Source organism: Carcharhinus amblyrhynchos, chromosome 32 (genome assembly GCF_965287045.1).
Source record: "Carcharhinus amblyrhynchos chromosome 32, sCarAmb.v2.hapA, whole genome shotgun sequence".
Lineage (NCBI taxonomy): Eukaryota > Metazoa > Chordata > Chondrichthyes > Carcharhiniformes > Carcharhinidae > Carcharhinus > Carcharhinus amblyrhynchos.
Window position 1 is genome coordinate 8,675,418 of NC_137355.1, and position 19,346 is coordinate 8,694,763.

Genomic DNA, 19,346 nt, shown 5'->3' on the forward strand with positions numbered 1-19,346 from the left:
ACTTGGAATTGATGTTTCTTTCCGCTGAACTCGATAGAGGATTCTGACCTTCCTCCCTTATGTTTCCTCTTGGCTAGATACATGTTATAGGAATCTAAATGCCACCCTGAGAGTGCGAAGTACTCACAGCAAAATATTAAACACCAACAACCATTTGGAATTCTGAGGGTGAACTTCCTTGTAAAGGGCATTTTTTTAATGAGTTGAACTCAAATTTGAGAATTTTAAGATCAAAAGTGTTACCTGATTGGGAGTCAGTGTAGGCAGCACGTGCGGTGGGGAGGGGGGGCAGTGATGGTGGTGGACAAGACTTGGTGCAAGTTAGAAAACAGGCAGTAGTGTGTGGATGAGCTGAGATTTGTGGACGGTGCTAGGTGGGAGACAAGCAAGAAGAGTGCTGGAATAGTCAAGTCCAGAGCTAGCAAAGGAATGGATGAATGGTTCAGCAGCACAGAGCTGAGACAGGGATAGAGATAAGAAGTATACAGGAAGTGGAAGTAGGTGGTCTTAATGTTGGGGAGGATATGGCGGTCAGTCTCTGGGTCAAATCAGATGCTGAAGAAGTGAATGGTTCAGCTTCATACACTGGTTGGGAAGGGTTTGGAGTCATTGGATAGGGGAGAACAAGTGGGTACTAGCTGTGACATCTCCTATGGTTCAATAGCAGCACTGAACATTGACTCATGAATGAGCTGCCATGGGGGTCAGAACCCAGATAGAAGCAGGAGCAGAAACATTTTTAACACAACTGACCAATATAAACAATGTCTCTGAATTTAATGGCAGGAATATAATATGGATTCAGCAATTATCTGAGTTTACATAAGAACATAAGAACATAAGAAATAGGAGCAGGAGTAGGCCATCTAGCCCTTCGAGCCTGCCCCGCCATTCAATAAGATCATGGCTGATCTGTCGTGGCTCAGTTCCACTTTCCCGCCCTCTCCCCATAACCCTTAATCCCCTCTCTTATCAAGAACCCATCAACCCGCTTCTTAAAAATATTTAGCGAGGCAGCCTCCACCACTTCAACGGGCAGAGAATTCCAGAGATTCACCACCCTTTGAGTGAAGAAGTTCCTCCTCAACTCCGTTCTAAACCGCCTCCCCTTTATCTTGAGGCTGTGCCCCCTAGTCCTACTGTCTTTTTTGAGCGGGAAGAGTCTCTCCACCTCTATCCTATCCATCCCATTCATCATCTTATACGTCTCAATGAGATCTCCCCTCATTCTTCTAAACTCTAATGAGTACAAGCCTAGTTTATAGAACATAGAACATAGAACATAGAACACTACAGCACAAACAGGCCCTTCGGCCCACAAGTTGCGCCGACCACATCACCTACCAACCTACAGACCTATCTATAACCCTCAATCTCATTAAACCCCATATACTCATCCAGAAGTCTTTTAAAAGACCCCAGCGAGTTCGCCTCCACCACCACTGACGGCAGCCGATTCCATTCACTCACCACCCTCTGAGTGAAAAACTTACCCCTAACATCACTTCTGAACCTCCCTCCCCGCACCTTAAATCTGTGTCCTCTCGTAGCGACCATTTCAAACCGGGGAAATAGCCTCTGAGAGTCCACCCTATCTATTCCTCTCAACATTTTGTAAACTTCTATCAGGTCGCCTCTCAACCTTCGTCTCTCCAGGGAAAAGAGTCCCAGCTCCCTCAACCTAACTTCATAAGGCATGCCTCCCAGTCCAGGCAACATCCTTGTAAATCTCCTCTGCACCCTTTCAATAGCTTCTACATCTTTCCTATAGTGAGGCGACCAGAACTGCGCACAATACTCCAAATGAGGCCTGACAAGGGTCTTATAAAGTTCCAGCATTACCTCCCGACTCCTAAACTCAATCCCTCGATTAATGAAGGCCAGTACACCATACGCCTTCTTGACCACCTCCTCCACCTGCGAGGCCGATTTAAGAGTCCTGTGGACCCGGACCCCAAGATCCTTCTGATCCTTAACACTACTCAGACTTCTGCCCTTAATAGTGTACTCGTTCATCCCGTTGGTTCTGCCAAAATGGACGACAACACATTTATCCGCGTTGAAGTCCATCTGCCACTTCTCCGCCCAGTCCTGCATCCTATCTATGTCCTGCTGCAACTTTTGCCATCCTTCCAGATCATCCACAACACCACCGACCTTCGTGTCATCAGCGAACTTACTTACCCATCCCTCCACTTCCTCATCCAGGTCATTTATGAAAATGACAAACAACAAGGGTCCCAGAACAGATCCTTGAGGCACTCCGCTGGTGACTGACCTCCATTCAGAAAAAGCCCCATCCACAACCACTCTCTGCCTTCTGCAGGCAAGCCAGTTCTGGATCCACAAGGCCAAAGGCCCTTGGATCCCATGCCCTCTCACCTTCTCAAGAAGTCTTGCATGGGGGACCTTATCAAACGCCTTGCTGAAGTCCATGTACACTACGTCCACGGCACTTCCTTCGTCAATGTGTTCAGTCACATTATCGAAGAACTCAACTAGGCTTGTAAGGCACGACCTGCCCTTGACAAATCCATGCTGACTATTCCTGATCATGTCAAACCTCTCCAAATGTTCGTAAATCTTGTCCCTCAGAAGCCTCTCCATCAGCTTACCAACCACTGAGGTCAGACTCACCGGTCGGTAATTTCCCGGGCTATCTCTGTTCCCTTTCTTAAAAATAGGAACTACATCCGCAATCCTCCAATCCTCTGGAACCTCTCCCGTCTCCATTGACGACGCAAAGATCATCGCCAGGGGTTCTGCAATCTCTTCCCTCGCCTCCCACAGTATCCTGGGGTACATCCCATCTGGTCCCGGCGACTTATCTACCTTGATAGAATTCAAAAGTTCCAACACATCCTCCTCCTTAATATTCACGTACTCAATCCTTTCCATCTGCTGCAAATCCATAACAAAATCTCCCAGATCGGCTTCCACCGTGAATACTGAGGCGAAGTACTCGTTAAGCACCTCCGCCATTTCTTCTGGTTCCACACAAACCTTTCCCCCCTCACCTTTTATCGGTCCTATCCCTTCTCTTCTTATCCTTTTACCTTTCACATATTTATAGAAGGCCTTGGGATTCTCCTTAATCTTACTCGCCAAGGTCTTCTCATGACCCCTTCTGGCTCTCCTAATTTCCCTTTTAAGTTCCCTCCTACAGTCCTTATACTCCTCAAGATCTTTAACATCTCCTAATTCCCTGAACCTCTTGTACACCTTCCTTTTCTTCCTGACTAGGTTCAACACATCCTTTGTGCACCACGGTTCCCTCGACCCACCAAAACCCCCTCGTCTCATCGGAACGTTGTCATTCAGAGCTCCAGACACACATTCCTTGAATATCTGCCACCTTCCTTCGGTACTTTTCCCTAAGAACGCCTCCTTCCAGTTTATTTGTCCAAGTAACTTCCTGACTTCTTCGTATCTCCCCTTACCCCAGACAAACACCTTCCTAGCCTGCCTGATCCTATCTCGTTCCAACGCAATTGTGAAGGAGATAGAATTATGGTCACCATATCCAAGATGCTCTCCTACCGAAAGATCTGTCACCTGCCCTGGTTCATTCGCCAGTACCAGGTCAAGTACAGCCTCTCCCCTCGTAGGCTTGTCCACATACTGCGTCAGGAAACCCTCCTGAACACACCTAACAAACTCCTCCCCATCTATACCCCTTACCCTAGGGATATTCCAGTCGATGTTTGGGAAATTGAAGTCTCCCATCACGACAACTCTGTTATTAAAACATCTCTCCAGAATCTGTTTCCCTATTTGCACTTCAACTTCCCTGTCACTATTCAGCCTCTCCTCATAGCTCAATCCCCTCAACTCCGGTATCAGCCTAGTAAACCTCCTCTGCACTCCCTCCAGGGCCAAAATATCCTTGCGCAGGTGCGGCGCCCAAAACTGCACACAGTACTCCAGCTGCGGCCTCACCAATGCCCTATACAGCTGCAGCAAGACCTCCCTACTTTTATATTCAATCCCCCTCGCTATGAAGGCCAGCATCCCATTCGCCTTCCTGACCACCTGCTGCACCTGCAAGCTGGGTTTTTGCGACTCATGCACAAGGACCCCGAGGTCCCTCTGCACCGTCGCCTGCTGCAGTTTTTCGCCACGTAAGTAATAGTCCTTCCTACCATTCTTCGTACCAAAGTGGACCACCTCACACTTGCCAACATTAAATTCCATTTGCCATTTCCTGGCCCATTCACCCAGCCTATCTAGATCCTTCTGCAGACTCTCCACACCCTCCGCACAATTTGCCTTTCCCCCAATCTTGGTGTCATCAGCAAATTTCGACACCCTGCACTCGGTTCCCTCCTCCAGATCATCTATATAAATGGTAAACAGCTGAGGCCCCAGCACCGACCCCTGGGGCACCCCACTAGTCACCATCCGCCAATCCGAATAGCACCCATTGACCCCCACTCTCTGCCTCCTATTTGACAAGTTTAGTCTTATCCAAAGCAGGACAGCACGACAGAGGAAGTTTGTTTCCTCTAACTGGGGAAACTAGAACACGAGAGCACAGTTTCAAGATAAGGAGTTGATAGGAGTGAGATCATTCATAGAATTCCTACAATGCAGGAAGAGGCCATTCAGCCCATCAAACCTGTACCAGAAACAATCCCACCCAGGCCCTATCGCCATAACCCCACATATTTACCTGACTAATCCCCCTGACACTAAGGGGCAATTTAGCATGGCCAATCAACCTAACCAGCACATCTTTGGAGTGTAGGAGGAAACCCACGCATACACGAGATGAGGAGACATTTCATCCTTCACGGTGTTTGGAATGCTGTACTCCAGTGGGTTATGGATAATCAAGCCTGACTTTGATAAATTTTTAATCTTTCAGGGAATCCAGGAATAGGGGAGATGGACTGGAAAATGCTGATAGTCAGCATGATCCTGTTGAACAGTGAAATCAACCTGATGGGGCACATGGTCTACTTCTGCTCCTGGTTATTAACGCTGTTCCAGGGAGACCTTTCTGCAGGTCAGGATGAACTTTTGGTGTGCTACCTCGCAGTACAAGCAGTAGTCTCGAGTTGCTGGAACCTAAAGGAACTCTTGCACAGCCTAACTTAGTCGGGATGGAAAATATCCAGTAGACCAGAGTTTGAGGGTAGAGGGGAGCCACAGTAACTCTCAATTGGTGTCCATTTTTTAATGTAACGCTTTGCATTTGTTAGCAACCCACTGGGATCTATATTATCTGCAATGCAATATAATCAGAAAAATATATCTGCTGCTCACGTAGCTACCAGAACAGTATGTTGAAATGGTGCCAATCAGCTATCCGACATCGAAGAGCAGCACAGCACTTATTCCATGCCAATTTTTGAAAATGAAATAGGTTCAATAATTGCAACAATATGTTTTCAGAACAATGAAGAATGGTTTGATGCTTACTTTTTTGGCCGGTGATATTTTAGACTGGTGCTGACATCTGTAAGGGAAAAGGAAAGGACTTGCATTTGTACTGAACCTTTCCTGAATTCAGGATTTCCCAAAACACAACACAGCCAAAGACATTTGCACTGCTGCCTCACAGCACCAGAGACCCAGGTTCAATTCCCAGTTCGGATCACTGTCTGTGCGGAGTTTGCACGTTCTCCCTGTGTCTTGCATGGGTTTCCTCTGGGTGCTCCAGTTTCCTCCCACAGTCCGAAAGATGTACAGATTAGGTGGATTGGTCACGCTTAGTGTCCAAAGATGTGCAGGTTAGGAGAATTCGGGGGATAAATATGCGGGATTACTGGGATAGGGCCTGGGTAAGATGCTCTGTTGGAGCAAACTTAATGGGCCAAATGGCCTCCTTCTGCACTGTAGAGACTCTCTGATTCTAATTACCTTCAAAGTGTGCTTATCATTGCGATGTAGGAACATGCTGCAGGAAACTTGCACACAGCAAGCTCTCAGAAAAGGTAACAAGATAAATGAACGATAGTCAGTTTTCTTGAAGGATATCACTCGAGGTATAGATAGTGGCCAGTCACTAGGAGAATGCTTCTGTTCTCCCTTAAACAGTGTTGTGCTATCTTTTATATTCACTGAGAAGGTAGACTTGGCTGATGTTTTAAGTCTCACAAAGTCAGCCTTTGGGACTTTATTAACACAACTGGAATTAATTACAGGTTAGCACTGCTGCCTCACAATGTGAGTGACCCAGGTTTGATACCTGGCTTGGGTCACTGTCTGTGTAGAGTATGCGCGTTCTTCATATATGCGTGGGTTTCCTCCGGGTGCTACGGTTTCCACCTATAGTCTAAAAGACCTGCTAGTTAGGTGCATTGACCCAAACAGGCGCTGGAGTGTGGGGGCCAGGGAATTTCACGCAACTTCATTGCAGTGTTAATGTAAGCCTTACTTGTGACACGAATAAATAAACTTTAAAATTTTGGTATAACTTACCATGCAAGAGACTGCTAAATGGACACTTTCCTTGCATTTAATATTAATGACTTACACTTTGTGGTGCAGTACAAGATGAGATAACTAATCCATGGATAACTCCTATTTTCTAAAACATTAGGCACAATCATTGTATTTATACAAGTTTAATAATTATTATTAAGAATACAATCACAGAACAATGATTCTAGTCTGCAGGCTTTCAAATTAAGAATGAGCTATTTTTTGTGATTTTATTAGTTAGAAGTCAGTTTTAGAGGTTGTTTATCCTTGTCACATAATGGAAATCCTGCATTTATACTCGGGTTTGATTTTAAACATTAGTTCTCCTGCCAACTATATAATTCAATCCATGAGAAATCTAACGCATATATAACATTAACTGAACAATAAGTCATGCAATAAGGGCATTCAAATCTCTGGAGGGCATTCGTTATCATATTACTTCACGTGAACATCTTCCATTCAGACTTACTATGAACATAAGCACCTTTGGACTCCTCTACATGTATTGAAATCGAGCATAGAATAGAATCCCTACAGTGCAGAAAGAGGCCATTTGGTCCATCTAGTCTGCACCAACTCTCCGACAGAGCGCCCAGATCCACCCTCCGGTTTATCCGTAATTCCACATATTTACCCCGCTAATTGCCTTAATCTACACATTTTGGGACATTGAGGGCAGTTAAGTATGGTCAATCCACCTAATCTGCACATCATTGGACTGTGGGAAGAAACCGGAGCACCCGGAGGAAACCCACACAGACATGGGGAGAACGTGCAGATACCACACAGACAGTGACCCAAGGCTGGAAGCAAACCCGGGTTCCTGGTGCTGTAAGGCAGCAGTGTTAACATTCTGATAACCTTCTGTCTAGATGGTCACTGATTCTGAAAATGGAAAGTTTAAGGGGCAGCATTAGATATTCCCTTAGAATTTGAAAGATTGGAATAGTGAGTAATTTGTTGAACTGGAGCTTTAACTTCAGGGACCCATCATTTGAAGCACTGATGGCGTCTTGGTAACTAGCAGATTGGTTGCAACAGTGCAAATCCCCTGGATTGTCAATCGTCATAGGTGAAGAGTAGCTTTTGTCTTCGAGATGTGTATTAAAGACTAATTACATTAGTGCATTCCAGGAAGAGCTTCCTAAAACCTGCCATGTAGCTTTAAGTGCTCTTTCCCTTTTACGTTTGTTGAAGCAGAAAATAAAAGATTAGACTTACAAGAGAGTCCCATTTGTATTGAAGATGAGCTGCCCACAGTCACTATTATGCAGGAAATAAGCCACAATCTGCTGACTGAAAGGAGCTTCTTTAAACATCCAGGTTTCATTGAAATATACCAGGCTCAATGACTGCCTGAACACAGCCTCAATGACTTGTTAATGATGTGAGAGTCAGATGAGCACAGCTACAAGACGTAGCAGAGCACTGTGTAAATTCTACAAAGAGAATACGATGCCTGACGAACATGGATCACACTCAGGAGGGAAGGTGAAGCAAGGTAGGATGCATTGAAAGAGCACATCTGTTCCTCTTTGCCCACAAAGAAAATCCATTTTTTAGAATTAACCAACTTCCTGGCCTTTTTCTGGGTCCGTGACGATGTGTTTCCTTCACAAAGCATGCACCGGCAGGTGCCTTGCTGTCAATATTTTAACCTAACCTACCATAAAACTGTCCTAATAGCAATCACAAAACAGTGATCCTCTGTCGCTGCTTCACTCATCAGAAGTACAGACATTGTCATTTAAAAAATCTCTCCAATCTCTTACCTTCAGTGATAATAGTAGCAGTATTCCAAATTTGCTCAGTTCTCGTTTCTTGTTTCTGGCATCCACACTATACATCCTCCATGGTTTTAGTGTCCATCCTATAATGCTGTTAGCCCATACTGAATGTAGCTCTTCAGATGAGACCTTAACCATTGCTGGGATAGATTTATTCATTACTACACAGCTTCTATTTCTAAATCCCAAAATTCTGTTTTTTTTTATTGTTTTACCTATTTGTACTTACAGTTTCAAGGCATGATGTGTTTGCAGGTCAAAGTGTATTATTCCTCCATAGCCTTCACTGTCTTCCCCTTCACCTTATATCTCAATTGCTGCCTTTCCTGCTAATATGCATTACCTCAAACTTATGTGGGAAGATGGATTTGAGATATAAGATCAGCCATGGGGATTTTTAATGCTGGAGTTCTTAAAATTTATGTTGTATTCCCCGTGTTAAACTGCAATTGTATAAATTGACACTGGTACTGGATTGTAGCATTAGGAGCTGTACATTTGGCACGGTGGCACAGTGGTTAGCACTGCTGCCTCACAGCGCCAGGGCCCTGGGTTTGATTATAGATATATCCAGCTCTCTTTTGAAACCTCGGGTGAAAGTCTCTGACTGTGCTCATCTGAGATTCCCGCCTGACTTCAATGGACCTTTACATAGTCCACCCCTTGCCCACTAGAATTCCAGTGGCAGAGAGGATGGGAGAATTCTAGCCCTTCTATAGAATCCGCCTCCACCACTCTCCCAGGCAGCGCATTTAAAATCCCATCAACTCTCTGAGTAAAGAGGTTTCTCCTCATCTCACTCCTGGCTCTTGTGCGAACCATCTTGAAATTGTGACCCTCACAGCGCCAGGGACCCAGGCTCAATTCCCGGTTTGGGTCATTGTGCAGAGCCTGCATGTTCTCCCTGTCTGGGTGGGTTTCCTCCGGGTGTTCCGGTTTCCTCCCAAAGCCTGAAAGACGTGCTGGTTAGGTGCATTGACCCGAACAGATGTCAGGAGTGTGGCGACTAGGAGAATTTCACGGTAACTTCATTGCAGTGTTAATGTAAGCCTTACCTGTTTCTAATAAATAAACTTTAAACTTTTAGTTTCAGATAAATCTAAATAAAACTAAGGAAAGACTGACTGGTCTCATCGTTGACCAATTGGTTGTCATGGTAACAGAGAATAGTTGCCTAAAGGCGGCAGTTGGAAGCTAAAATTTGTTTTTTAAAGATGAAATTACAACATTGGTAGCTTTTGTCAGAAATGGCTGAAAGCAAATGTAAATCGTCAGGGTACAATTACCTGCCAACATTCTCAGAGTCTGAATCCAATGACTCGTGAAAGAATCAAGTTGACATGTGAATACAGGTTATGTCCCAAACAAAGTGGAGATGGGGTATTTGGCACTGTTGCTTCTTCACTAGAGTAAAATCAGAAACAAAGGGTTTGTGAGCTCACTGCCCATCAGTGGGCTATAGAGGAAATGGCTTTTTATTGAATTAAATTTTAAAAAATTCATTCTTAGGACATGGTGTTGCTGGTTGCCCAACATTTATTGCCCATTTCTAGTTGCCCTTGTTCAGACGGCAGTTGAACATCAACCACATTGTTGTGGATCTGGAGTCACATGTAGGCCAGACCAGGTAAGGAAGGTAGATTTCCTTCCCTAAAGGACATCAGTGAACCAGATGGGTTTTTCCAACAATTAACAATGGTTTTGTGGTCATCAGTAGATCCTTAATTCCAGATTTTTTTTAAAATTTGAATTCAAATTCCACCATCTGCTGTGATGGGATTCGAACCCAGGTCCCCAGAGTATTAGCTGAGTTTCTGGATTAATAGTCTAGCGATAATACCACTAGGCTATCGCCTTCTCTATGGTGGATGGTGGATGACATTTAGCAAATAGACATTGGATGCCTACCAGACATGGTCAGACTTGGATAGATTTTCAAACACAGACTTTAACTGGTTGTATAAACCATTTCAGAAATTCAGCTTGGAGATTCCTTGTTCAGTGCTGGATTGTGATCGGATGTCAAATACGTACCAGTGCTGGATTTAATGTGGGGCGGGGGGTGTGCGATTGGCTCTCAAAAAGAGACTCCCTTTTTGGAACACATATGTGCTGCTTTTAAAAAAAAATCCCAGGGAAGCAATTATTTACAGCAGCCTTGATGGCACTAATGGGACACAACATGGTATTACGAAGGACGAAGGACTCAATGATTGTGGTATTTTGGGTTGCTTAGATTAGACACGGGCAGAAGCCCTAACAGTCAGAAGGAATGAGGATGAAAGTTCTTTTATCAAGCTGTTTATCACAGCAGATTACAGGATTGGAGCAGCAATAGGAGGCAAATGAACTCCAGGAATGCCCTGCAATAGGAGCCTCACAATAACATATGTTCAAAACAGAACAGCAGGGTTTTCAAAGTGATGTATGATGCGAAGAATTGAGACACTGAAGATTATGATAATGATCAGTCTGGAGATATTATCCTAGTCAGAAGAATCTTTAATCTGGTCATGCGTGTATTAGTCGCAGAATCATTTAACTGTGGTGTTAGATAGTCGTTGCACCTTGACAGTGTGGAACAGATCGGCTAAACATTTATTTAGATCCATGCGGTAGACTGAATTGATTAAGATCTGAGCATGAAAATTCTACTTGTTTGAGGTTCAGGTATGACAATACATTGAGGGAATTAAAATGAGTGGTGATTCCATGCAAAATACCATAGAATCCAACAGTGCAGAAGGAGGCCATTTGGTCCATCAAGTCTGCACTGACCACAATCCCACCCAGGCCCTATCCACATAACCCAATGCATTTACCTTAGCTAGTTCCCCAGACACAAAGGGACAATTTAGCATGGCTAGTCCACCTAATCTGCACATCTTTAGACTGTGGGAGGAAACTGGAGCACCCAGAGGAAACTCACACAGGCATAGACAGTGATCCAAACCAGGAATTGAACCTAGGACACTGGTGCTGTGAGGCAGCAGTGCTAACCACTGTGCCACCGTGCCGCCCAAGTCTGAAAGTGCTGATGTAATCTCTAGCAAGATACTTTGCTGTTCATGAAAAAGCCATAAGTGAAACTGGACATGGATCATGACAATTTAATTGTTTTTGGAAAGTCAGTGAATTGCAGTTTACCCAAAATAAAACCCTGATGCTTTTAATCAGAACGTTAGATAAATATTTAATAGCACAGAATGAGAGAGAAAAACAGCAAATTGTCTACATAGCTTTAAGACAATTTACTCTGGTCAAAGATTAAAAATCCTGCTGATGAAGCAGGCGTGGTTGATGCAAAGTTTATAAGGCTTATTATTAAAGAGAAGTGCAATATGTAAAACATATGGAAGGATGCTGCTACATCGTATTGTCAGCCTTCCATTGGCATGTGACTTTAATGAGGTATTTCTTTTCATACCAGCCAAATAAACAAACTCAAATTAACTAAGGTGTAGTTATGGATCTAAAAGTATGGGACAAAGAAAAAAATGTTTTGATTTTTCACTTAATAGACATGGCAACAAGAGTTAGGTTTTCTACATTAATATACGGCAAGGGCAACATGGCTTGGCATCCACTCAGCAAAAATGTCATCAACCTCTATCACAAAATCCTTCAAAATTTTCTTCCTGAAGGACAACTTCAGCTCCTCTTCTTATGAACTTACCCTGACAGCACCAACCACTCCGCCTCTCCCCCCCCAACCTCCCCAACACACACACAGACACACACACACACAGACACACTCACACAGGCACACACACACAGACACACACACCTCCCACCCCCCCCGCCCCCGGCAGTTGATAGCAGTGCACAATCAACCCAAGGATGAACTGTCTTCACCAAAAATGGCTCCCATCTGTAGAACCTCCTGAATTGTTTCCAGTGGGATGGGAATGTAGATCAATAATATGAAAGCAACATTCAGCGTGAATACTTTTAGACAGAAGTTTTTCTGAAACTGCCTAAAGAGGCAAGTGAAGAAGGGAAATTATGGAACGTAACCAATGCATCTATATTCTGAATGATGCCTCGCGAAGGTGTGGAATTTTTTGATGAGATCTGTTTTGCTCAAAGCTGTGTTCAACTAAAAGCAGATCCCACAATGTTTTACTGAGTAGCAAAAAGGGGAACTTCCAGGCATCCTTACGACACATGTTTCTGATCTCTGTTGGCGTGGTACTATGAAATTTGAGAAATGTGTTATGAATAAGATTAAAGTGGAATTTAAATGGAAGTTGTTTCTGGGGCTTTTAATTGGTTTAGACATATAGCATAATAGGTCTGAATTAGCAATCCTATATAGAGAGCGTTAATGCTATCCCAGTTAATTACACTGGAGACAGAACAGTTGTGAAGTTTGATTCATTGGTTGTATCGGTTATGGATTCAGACAAGTCTGGATGCTAGTTTGTATTGTATGAAGTAGTAAAGTCGAGGGTGTTTTAAATAAAGCACTTAATATTAAAGTTCCCACCCTGGGTGAACCAAAGGACATGTAATAAGTTTTAATTTGTGATACTTCTTGTGCTAATCTTTCCAACTAGTTGCATGACATGTTTAATGGGTAAAACCGGGAAATGTTGTCTCTTAGCCTAGGAGGCTAAAGGGACCAAGGGATACGGTGGGTAAGGGGGGGAAATCAGGATATTGGATGCCATGATCAAAATGAACGCAGAGCAGGCTCGAAGGGCCGAATGGCCTACTCCTGGCTTCTATGGTTCTAACATAAAAAGAAGGAATGTGTTATTTGTGTGAATCAAATGTGAAGTAAAAAGTTTATGTACTAGTCACAAGTAAGGCTTCCATTAACACAGCAATCAAGTTATTGTGAAATTCCCTTAGTCGCCACATTCTGGCGCCTGTTTGGGTTAATGCACCTGACCAGCACGTCTTTTAGATAGTGGTAGGAAACTGGAGCACCTGGAGAAAACCCCGCAGACACAGGGAGACTGTGCAAACTCTTCACAGACAGTGACCCAAGCCAGGAATTGAACCTGGGTCCCTGGCGCTGTGAGGCAGCAGCACTAACTACCGCTGCCCCAAGTCTTTGGGGGTGGTGTGGCGGGGTGCAGTGGGGGGAGAGAACATTCACTGGATAATTACTTGTGCACATAGGATGAGACACTTCTAGATTCCCCTGGCAGGTTACAGAGCCATGTAGATACTGCCATAGGAGTATAAGCATATGCTTCTCAAGCATTTAACAACATACATTAAGGCGCTAAATTCAGCTGTGTATTTTGCAACGTATTAACCATCTTAACACAGATTTAAATCAAGAAACACTGCATTGCCAGACACACATCTGCTAGCTTGTAAAATGAGTCAAATATGAGGATTCACATTCTCCTCTTGATAAATGATGCATTCCTTCTAAACCTCAGAAATGCATTCAACCACACAAAGTATTTCTTTTTTTCATTTTATAGGAATTTTATATATTATAGAAGTTTACCTTTATGGAAAAGCTGCACGATATTGGCAAGGAACACCGCTATAATTTCAAGAGTTCCTTTTTCCTGTGGTGAAGTTAAACTAAAAGTAATAGGAGTATAATGTGGGAAAATGCAGAATGTTTTAAGCCTATAAATTCTGATGACACTGAAATGGAACTTCCATCTGCTGCTTTGGACTAATACACAGAACATTGAATAATTAGGGTTAGGCTACCAGAAGAACTTGACACATGGTGCATGTGTAGTCTCAGAGATGTTGGCATTGCCAAAAAGAACAAAGGCAGAAAGTTTTTTCCAAACTGTTTCTTTCCAGTGACTTATGAAGAATTAACTTCTATTTCCCTATGTACTCATTGGGCCTCATTCGCTCTCAATCAAGATAGATACCTTTTCTCAGGAGTGATAACCCTATTGTTCTGATTAAGAGCTTGGACAATTGGATTCACCGTGGTCAGATGTGCCTGCACCTTCAGATTTTGAGTCTGTGAATGAGACAGAATCCCAGCCTATTGTGTTTCCCAGATTATGTAATTTCTACTTGTCTATGTTTTGTATCTGCACTATCCCATAGTACATTTCAGAATGGACAGATATTTGGGTTTCTGTCTTCAGCATCAGAGAAAGCCAGGAAAGGGCAGAATTTTGACCATTTGGTTCATTCTTTCCTGAACAATCCACTAAAACTGGCAGGAGTTTAGCCCTGAATGCAATTTAAGGCCTAAATTTGCTTTAGACTATTTGGAACCTATTTAGGTTGAAATCCTCTTCTGAGATTACCTTTGCTCGTCTATATGGTGGACACTCGGTTGTTTCCTTTCGAGGCTAAAATATTCAAATAATGTTAATTAAAGTGTGATATGCCCAGATCTTTCCTTGGTGCAGTCTAGCCATCTCATGATGGCAGGTTTTGTATTGCTGATCTTTGGGTGGTTTTTACGTTTCTTGCTCAGTTAATTTCTTATGTCCTAGGACTTTGTCTTATTCCAGTCCTGCATTTTGTCTCTGATTCTTGCTTATCCCTTCCTATCTTTATTCTGAATCTATTTCTCTGTTGCTCTTCTACTTTCACATCAGTTAGTTGTCTCACTTCATAGTTACTCATAAATGGTTAGAAGAATTGAAAACTCTTCTAACTTCTGCATAAATATTGTTAACACCCAGACCGATTATCCCATGGGACTCGCCTCATACCCTTGATAGGACTCTCCGCACACCAACTACCCTGACCACCATCCCCCCCTCACCCTCACTGTTTTCCCCACTACCCTGACCCTCCAATGATTCCCCCCTTCACAGCACCACAAGTTATATTGACGTCTGCCCTCTTCTCCCCAACCTTTGACCTTTCCAACCACCCAAATCCCTTATCTTCTCCCTGGCCTGCAAGTTTCATTGGGCCCTTTAAACCTATTTGCATTCCAGCAGTGAATACAGTAAAAAAAAAGGGCCATCACCTCCTTGAATCTGCTGGAGCTGAACTGCGCTAGGACCTTGAGCACTCTTTCAATGCAGGCCAAAGCAACTCTGGTCATCAGAAGTTTCAATGCAGTTTTTAACAGCAGGTAAGTGTGTATTAAATTCTTCTAATTCCTGTGTGCCGTCATTTTCCACTGCTAGTTGGAGGTTATGGACCTTTATTATGTACTTGCATGTGTGTGAGCCACTAAAATCCCTACAACACATAAACATGACATGGATTAAGTCCGTGGGCTTCTTCTCAGACCTATGGGTTCTCATCTTCTCCCTGCACATCATAGTCCTTGATGACAGGATAATATATCAAGTAGGGATGTCTGTGAAATGCTCCTATTTATATCAGAGAAATCCTGTTCTTCCAGCCTTACAATTACCTTAATACATCAACATAGTTCCAGATGTTTATCCGGGTTGTTGTTGCCCTGACAGATGAAAAGGTGAGGGTCCTGCACATTTATTGGGTTTAATGTCAGAACAGGTCTGCCATTAACCTGTGTGCTTACCCACAAACTCCAGTTTTGTCTTAAGTGGACCATTTCTTGCAGGAGACACAAGAGATCTGCTGCAACATGTAAGAGTTCAACTGTATGAGTTGCTGCAGCTTCTATTTCAGCCTGCTCTATAATAAAAAAATTTTTGCCATGATCCCAGATGACCCATAGGCTGCACTTCCCTTTGAGGGGAGAACTGATTGGTGGTGATTTTAATCTGAGAATCACCACACCTCAGGCAAGGGGCAAGGTTGAGAAGGTGGGGCCTTCATGAATAAGCTCAACCGATATGGGAATTGAACCCATGCTGTTACAATGCTCTGCATCACTAACCAGCTGTCCGGCCAACTGAGCTATGGTCCTCTCTAAAACTAGTTATCTACACTCTTTTTAAACAAAAAAATCTGCTTATTATTTTTCATGGCTCCAGCAGCTGCAGTGAACACCTCGAAGTTGGACAACCACCATGCAGGTGATTCTACACTCTATTCTAAAGAGGAAAATTTGATGCGTATTTTCATAGAAATGATGGGAGAAATTGAACAACTGTGATCCTTTACAAACTCTTAGGGTGCAGTTAATTACCAGTAACGCTGTTACCTTTGCTAAATGAATTCCAAAGTAACTTGCTGTCTTATGAATTTCAATCCACAAAACTTTTGGAAGGGCATGTTCCCCTTGTTTCTGGATGCACCAAGTACTGGGGTTCTGAGCTCTTGCCCTGTGAAGAGAGCACAGCAGAATGCAGTTGAATTTTACTGTTCAGTCACGGCTGCTACATGAACGTACAAGATTGAATTTCCCTGGGGAAATGACCGGGAGAATACTGTGGAAATTTAGGGGCCTGATTTTAATATCTTGACAATATGATACATGCCACAGAAATATTATACATGATGTGTGGCATGAGGATATGGAAGATTTCATGGCCAATAAACTCAACCAAGTATTTGTGTTTCTTTCTTGGACCTGTTCCCACTCAGTGCCACCTCATTTTCTGTTGGTAAAGCAGCTTACTTAAAAACAAACAAGTTATTCAAATTTAACAATGTCATTTATATTGTGCCGAATTAGTGTACATTTATCCTCTTTATTTTATTTCCAGAGTCACCTGCCTTTAGGTGGCAGAGTGGCACAAAGATTAGCACTGCTGCTCACAGCACCAGGGACCTGGATTTGATTCCTGGGTTGGGTCACTGTCTGAGTCTGCACATTCTCACCGTGTCTGCCTGGGTTTCCTCCGGGTGCTGTGGTTTCCTCCCACAGTCCAAAGATGTGCAGGTTGGTGCGTTGGTTATGCTAAATTCTCGCACAGTGTACCCAAACAGGCACTGGAGTCTGGTAACTAAGGGATTTTCACAGTAACTTCACAGCGGTGTTAATGTAAGTCTACTTGTGACTAATAAACAAACTTTACTGGACAGTAGGAGCTTTTCTTACAAACATCAGTTAATAAAACCAGTGGGATTTTCACTATTCATTAATTTTAATGGTATGGTTATGATGGTAATAGAATATTACTATTTTATCTTCTGACCTCTGGCAACCACGCCCCTGTCCCCCCACCCCCTCCTCAGAGAAACCATTTTGACTCCTAGAAGCCATGTAGCCAAACTCAAGTGAATCATACCCATCAGTCAGAGGAGACTCTCAATTCATCATTTTAGACTGGATTCAAACCCAATTCCAAAGAGGGAAGGTAGATGTACTTAACCAGTACACACACATATGCTCTTTGCTGCTCTCTATTAAGTTGTCTGCCTCACTGGTAAGGGATTCCGTTTACGGCAAGCATTCACTGCTTTTTTTTTCTTGATAGAGTGGTGTGAACTTAATGGGACAAAAGGAACTGTACAAGTTCCGTGGGGTCATAATTCATTTTGGGGAATACCATAGAACAGACGATATTGTTGGCCATCTGTTCACATGCACCACTTGATTTTGAATAAAATGGACCTGAATATTGAGAGGGGAGTGTAACAGGCAGCTAATTGATATTGACTATTTTGCATGGGAATAAATATGGGAATATAACAAAGGTGTAATGTTTCAATGTTCATACATGTAATTTGCAATCCCTCTTTTTTACTAACTGCACAATTAAGGTGTTTCTTTTTCATATGCATGTAAGACTGTGGGTGGTTAGTAGGATGTGTAGTTTCTATACAATGTCTGTATTCATGAATGTTTCAAGTGAGCACTATAACTGGGTTCCAGTATTTTATTGTGGATTACAGTATGTGGCCAAAAGGCATCAAATTTATACTTACTATGTTTCCAAAGGAGCAGAGAGATGTCAGTCATCTTAACATGCAGAAAGTCAGGAGGTAAAACCAAAGGGAGAACAATCTATTGGGTTTTACGGCAATATTGGAGGTCATCACCCAACTTTTGGCTAACGATACTGTGTGGTTTGAGGAGATTAGGATTGCGGAGAGTGAAATAATTACTTTGAAATATGCTGAACAAAGCCTCTTTTAAATAACACAGGTGGATTTTGTTTTCTTTCAGCATTTTTAAAAAGTAATCAAAAAGGTATTACAAGAAAGTGCGGATAGGTTTAAACCTAACCACATATGTTTTAATAGGATACATATTAAAAATAAGGGGGCTCCCATATAAGATGGAGAAATATTTTCTCTCAGAGGGCCTTGAGTCTGTTGAACTCTCTGAGAGCAAAGGTGGCAGGATCATTAAATATTTTCAATGTTGAGTTAGATTGCCTCCCTTGTCAATCCAAGGGCAATGGATTAGGAAGGCAAGTGGTATTTAGGACCCAATCAGATCACCATAATTATATGAATGGTGGAGCAGGCTCAAGGGGCTGAGTTCTGCTCTTAATTCTATGTTTGTAAATTAGATGGTATGATTTAGTCTCATACAGTATCTTTATTCATGAATTCCCATTTGTAAGATTTAATAACGAACAAAAGTCTTCAACGAGCACATCACTGGTAATTTTAAAACAAAATAGAAATCAAATAAGGAAAAAAAATCATCCACAGTGAAAATGTTATTTATTTTATTCTTCTGCATCACTCCAACAGAATGGCTAAAGTACATAGGCACAAATATACCGTCTGTGGAGTGGGAATTATACAAAACTGTAGTCACACCTTTCTCACCGAACCTTCTGACTCAAGCGGGTGGGAAAAGTGCAGTGCAGCTGTTCAGGAATCTTCTCTTATGGCACTAGCTGCGCAAAGTGGATAACTTCAAAGGCCAGCGCATCTTTGGGGTACCACCTCCCTTAGGTATGACACCCTTAAGTTGTAAACTTTTGGATCATAATGAAGTACATCATTGTTTGAGAGAAGATAAGATAAAGACCTCAAATCCTTATCATTACTGTTAGTCATAATTTATCACGAAAAGGTTGTCCTCTTCAATGGAAGACTGAGGTCTTACTGCGATGAACAGTTGAATCCTTGTGAATATCTTATCCAACACTTGTTTAACTGCTAAAGTAACTTCTTTTAAGGAAAAAGATGGAAGGATGAGGTTGAATGTTGTGCCTCCCTTATAATGTGAAAGAAAAATAACTTACATTTTTGCAACGTTCATCACATCCTCATAATGTTGCTAAATACTTCAAAGTCAATAAATTATCAAGAACGTGCAATGATTGTTGTTAGCTGGGGCCCACAGACAATAATGAGATAAACTACTAGTTAGTCTGTTTTTATGAT